The following is a 5,667-nucleotide window of genomic DNA, read 5'->3' as shown; positions in this document are numbered from 1 at the left end:
AACACTAGACTGTTGTAGTCGTTCACTGCTGTGTATTATGTACTTAATGTATTCAAATGATATAGCACTCTATTTTTAGCAAATTATCAGCTTGTTTTCGTGATTAACATTTTCTAATGCACTTTGAAATCTGGTCATTCTAAATTGCCTTCCTTCTCATTTTTTCATCAAATACTTTGACATTCCTCTCCCTTTGCTCTTGCAGAAGATTTATCCTGTTTTTTCTAGGACAATAAAATGATTCCTTAGCAGTAAATTGCTATAGCATTGAATAATGAAATTAACTTTTAAAAATATAGCGACTTTTTTTATTATTTTAGCCTACATATGAGCCATATGAGCATTTCTCCATCTGTTTAGGTCTGTCTTATCTTTACAATTTTTTTTTTGTAATTGTGTAAAATATTGCCTAGATTTTTCTTTCCCAACAGAACCCAGGTATTTAATATTGTCTGCAGTTATTTTAAATGGCATTTTTCTTTTTATCATTTGCTGTCGAGTTTTGTTGGTAGCATATGGAAAAACTAATGATTTTTGAAATTTTATCTTATATATTGCAATTTTGCTGAAAGTGATCATTTTTTTCAATGTTTAGTTGATTTTCTAGGACACTGTATGTATATCATCATATCATCTGCAAAGAGTAATAGTTTTGTTTCTATATTGCCTATTTTTTTTTCTTCAATTTATTTTTCTTACCTTATTGTTGCAGTCCATAGTTCTAGGTAACAGACCTCCTTCTTCCACCTCTGACTTTTGGGAAGGCCTCTGGTTTAATTTGGATTATGTTTGTTCTTGCTTTTAAATAGATACTACTTATGAACTCGAAAAAGATTCCATTGTTTTTTGTGAATGGACATTGTATTTTGTGAAAAGGGCTTTTTTTTTTTTTTGCATATTTTGGTGCAATGGGATTTTTTTGTTGTTGTTTTTGATATTAACGTGATTAATTATGCTTACAGTTTTTTTTCAATAAATATTTAACCAGCTCTCAATTCCTTATGTAAATCCCACCTGGACATAGAATATGATCACTGTAATATATTACTGTAATCTTTTTTGCTCATATTTTATGTAATTTTTTATCTATACTTCTTAAAAATAGGTCCGTTGTTTTCTTTCTCTGGTTTTGTTTTATCTAATTTTAGGTATCAAAATGGTATTTAGTCATAAAAAGTAATTTCTATGACACTTCAACTATTTTTTTCAAATAGCTTAAACGGTGTTGTGATAAATTGTTCTTTAAATATTTAGTAGAATTCACTTGTAAATCCATTTTGATGGTGGACATTTTTCTTAGAAAGACTATTGATGGTTTATTCTTTTTTTACTGGGTTAAGGCAAGGTTATTTATGTTTTCTATATCCTCTTCTGTTAATCAGATAAGCTTTTATTTATTTATTCTAAATTTTTATCCATCTCACTTATATTGCAAGATTTACCAGCATGTAATTAGGGAAAAAAATGACTCCTAACAGAAACTTTAATTTCATCTTCAGCAGTAGAACATTCACCTTTTCATTTTTTCATATTTGCATTTTGTTTTTTTTAATTTCTTTCCTACTTAAATCAACCAATGTTTTAGTTACTTTATTGGTTCATAAAACCAGCCCCTTTTGTTTTTGATACTCAACTGTTTTTAGTCATATGTAACTCTTCAAGGCTCCATTTTTAACGGGCTTTCTTGGTAAACATACTGGAGTAATTTACCATATATTCCAGGTACCCCATCTTAGATTTGAAGAAACTGAGGCAACCACACTTGCCCAGGATCACAAAGCAAGTTGGTGTTTGAAGCTGGATTTGAATTCAGATGTTCTTGACAACAGGCCCATCGATCTATCCAATACTCTACCTAGCCCTGTTAAAAACCAGATCCTAGTTTTATTTATTAATTCAATTACTTTTTAACTTTGAGTTATATTCATCTCTTCTTTGATTTTCAGGAGTCACGAAAATGGAAATCAATTTTGGTGTTGAATTGGGGACTTTTAATTTGTTCTTTTCCAAGTTTTATTTTTAGTTGCATGCACCATTCATTGATCTTCTCTCTCTTTCCTTTATACCTGTATGCATTTAGAGACATAATTTTCGCTAAATACTGTTAGGGAATTGCCAACCCTCAGCTCTCTTGGACAGCGTACACCAATCATGGCTCAGGTAAACTGAGGGGAGATTGGTAAGGCATGCACAAGATGGCGCTGGGAGGAAGGGTTCCACCCCTGTTTACCACCAGATACTTCCTGAAACGTGGCTGGAAAGCAGTAGCAAAACTTGCTTAAACTAGTTTAATCTTGCTTGTGCTGCTTATGTAACTAAGGCATACATGATACTGTATAAGTGTCTGAGCTAGTTTAAATAAACACAGTTGCCTCACATATTTGCCTCCCACCTCATCCGTTACTCACAGTGAGCTCCTTCAGGGTCGACAGGCCCTGCTGGTCAGATAAGACCTGTCGGCTCGGGGTGAACGGCCCCCACCAAATCCCATTCAAGTGGTGCCCAAATGTGGGGCAGCAGATAATAATTCCCAGCAACTGGCGGTGGAAAGTAGTTGGTAATGGTCGTAGGTTATCAGAGACTCGAGAGACAGAAGACTTCAGGGTCTCAAGATAACAATGGAGTGACAGTGCGGGGCCGAAAGCGTGACCTTGTAACTCGAGAAAAGACGTAGCCCGCATTCCTCGGACGGTGCCTCACGATAAGGGTGGGAAGACACGTGCTTCAGCTGTCCGAGACAGAGACAGAGAGAGAGAGAGAGAGAGAGAGAGAGAGAGAGAGAGAGGAATAAAAGAGAATTTCAGATTGTGAGTAACCTGCGCATATATATATATATATATATATAGGGAGCTAGGTTTTTTAGTGTAATGGGGCTAACAACATCAGCAGAAAAGCTAGATAAGAAAGCTTACATAAGCCTTATATACAAGAAAGCTAAGAGACAGGGAGTTACGGTGCAGTTAAAAGTATTTAGAAAATTCTTAGAACAGGTCCAAGAAGTCAGTCCCCTCCTATCAGAAAGGCAGATTGAATACTATTTTAATTATCTCATGCCTCACCTAAAAGAGAAAAGTTTTTGTGTATGGGATACAACTAAAAGATAGTTATTCTGGTCATATTTTAAGTGAAACATGTCACTCCTAATTGGGTGTTTAAGACGGGTCAGAATTTATTGTATCATTTGGCACTAAGGCAAATTAAGAATATGCATGAATCTAAAAATGAAAAAAGACACCTCAGAGATAAAGCTGTGAACTCCCAAGTGGAAAGGAGGGGACTAGGCGCCACTGGACTTTGTTCCAGAGTCTCCCTGACTTCCACTTGCAGTTTTACAACTTTTTCTTTCAAACACATTTTTAAGGAGTAGACATAGACGTGAAATTTTCTTGAGTAAAAATTAGAACCATTGTGATTTTTATTTTACTCTGTAATCCAGAAATGGTGTTAGAGAAAGCAATTTGTAATCTGAATCTTCTTGAAACTAAAAGATGTTGGAAAATTTATGTGTAGCCATTTATGTTACTTAAAAATTTTATCAGTCCTACTAACCTTATCTTATGATGTTTTGTAATTGCCATTTAGAAAACCAGGTATTTTCACCTTTGCCTGTTAAAGAAATTACAGCTAAAATAATTTGTTTATCATTTATAAAAGTTGTAAGATTGTTAAATAGTTTTTGAAGTTGCCGTTTTAATGCTAAACCTAAAATTATTAATTGATTACTGTGTATAGAAAGAAAAGAATGAAGTAAAAATTTTATTTGGACTGGTTCTGCCCATTCAGAACAGTCCTCCTGTATGTTTGGGGTTTGGCAAGCATGGGATTCGTGCCAATTCCTTTTATTTTGTAAAACTGCCAAGGCCTCTTTCATGTGGACAAGATCATCAGTCCTAAGGAAGAAATTTGTTTGGCTTATATAATTCATAAACAATGAATGTGACTTGCTCAAAAGTTGTAATAGATAGAAAAAAATTTTTAATAATTGGCCTTTATATCAGGACAAGTTTTTAATTTGAGAAGGAAGGATCTTAAATGAAATCTCATATGTATGTGAGTCCTGTTAAACTTCATTGCTTATTGCAACTCCATGGGAATACAAATAACTGTACTTGGCTTTAAGTTGTGATTAGTGAAATTTGCTGCTTAAGGTAAAAGCATTTGGTACCATAAATATTTTTGTTTAAGTGTGAATTTGGGTATAGTTGTCTGCATTAGATCAATATCTGAAAGAATATGCCAGAAATTACTCAGAGGGACTGTGATCCTGTGCTGGGGATGGAAGCTCAATTCCATGTGGACAGTCTCGGGCGGGTAAAGGTGGGAACTTCTAAATCTTAGAGTTCTCATGAGGCCCCCCATAAACACCAGGGAATCAAGGAGTGAGACCGAGCAATCTCGTGTATTTCCGCCTCTTCCCGTGAGAAACGTGATGGGAGGAGCATCCCCCTCGAGACTGTCCCGGATCTGGGCACACCTATTGTTATCTAACAGGCACGGTATTCAGGTGCAAACTATGGGGCCAGAGAGCTTAATTAGGATCAGGAAAGCCTGAAGGCGCTCTTAGCTCGGGAGGGGTCGTTACAGGACAGAAGGCTCCGTTTTTCCTCTCTTCGCTCTCCCCTCCCCCTCTCTCCCCACTTACACTTCTGCTTCCGAACTCTTATTATAAGATCTTTGCCTCCTTGGGAGATTCCTCGCTCCCTCCTAAGGAAGAATTCCCCCTGAACTTGTAACCAGGACCCTGAATAAAAGCCTAACCCTTGTTCGACTCCGTAAAGTCTCTTCTCTCATACGTTTATCCAGTTTGGCCAGCCGAAGACCTGCGATACAGGTAAGGTAAGACTCGGGTAGCCCTCAGGCCTCTAAGCCTGGCAATCCTGCATCCTTTACTGTTATCAGGTGAAATTTGTATCTGGAGTGGAAACACTGAGGGGACAATTCTAGACTCAATCTAGGATGGGATCATCCTGGTCAGTTTCCCCATTGTGTCCTTTTATAAAAGAATGCTTCCCACGTGACTGTTCCTGAGTCTGGCTATAATACAGATACTGCATGATTGGAAAATTTCACTCCTATCTGAATTCAAACAGAGTCAAAGATGTTTTATCCTATCATATTTGCTATATCACATGTCCCTATTTTTTCCTTCTATAGCAAACTTCTATGATCAATTACAAGTAGTCAGTAAAATATGTGAGCCCTTTTGTGTAATCTTACTGGAAAACTTAATACTATTTTTATCCAAAATTGGAACATGTTCAGAAATTTATGTAAATGACTTAAGACACACCTTAAGTTGTCCCTATTGTTTAAAGCAGTAATTTTTTTTTTTTGTAATCAGTCTCTTACTCTTACCAATGTGAGATTCTATTATGCACTTTTATTAAAACATTTTGTGATATCTAGGAATTCTGGAATACCTAAGAATTTGGTTTGTTATAATACTTTGGGAATTTATATTCCTTAGGACATTTTTACACCAACTAAGTTTTAATAAATTTTAATTTTAAAAGGTTTATTTTTGCTTCAATGTGAAAAGACAACTATCACTTTAAGAGATTTCACCTAATCTTCTTTTTAAAAAAGTTTAGTAACTCTCTTAACATTATGATAAAATTTCAACTGTTTTAAAAAAAGAACAAGGAATATTTTTAGAAGAAATATTTT

This window comes from Notamacropus eugenii, chromosome Y, assembly GCF_028372415.1.
Source record: "Notamacropus eugenii isolate mMacEug1 chromosome Y, mMacEug1.pri_v2, whole genome shotgun sequence".
In the NCBI taxonomy this organism is placed as follows: domain Eukaryota; kingdom Metazoa; phylum Chordata; class Mammalia; order Diprotodontia; family Macropodidae; genus Notamacropus; species Notamacropus eugenii.
Note: the sequence above shows the minus strand (reverse complement) of the source record.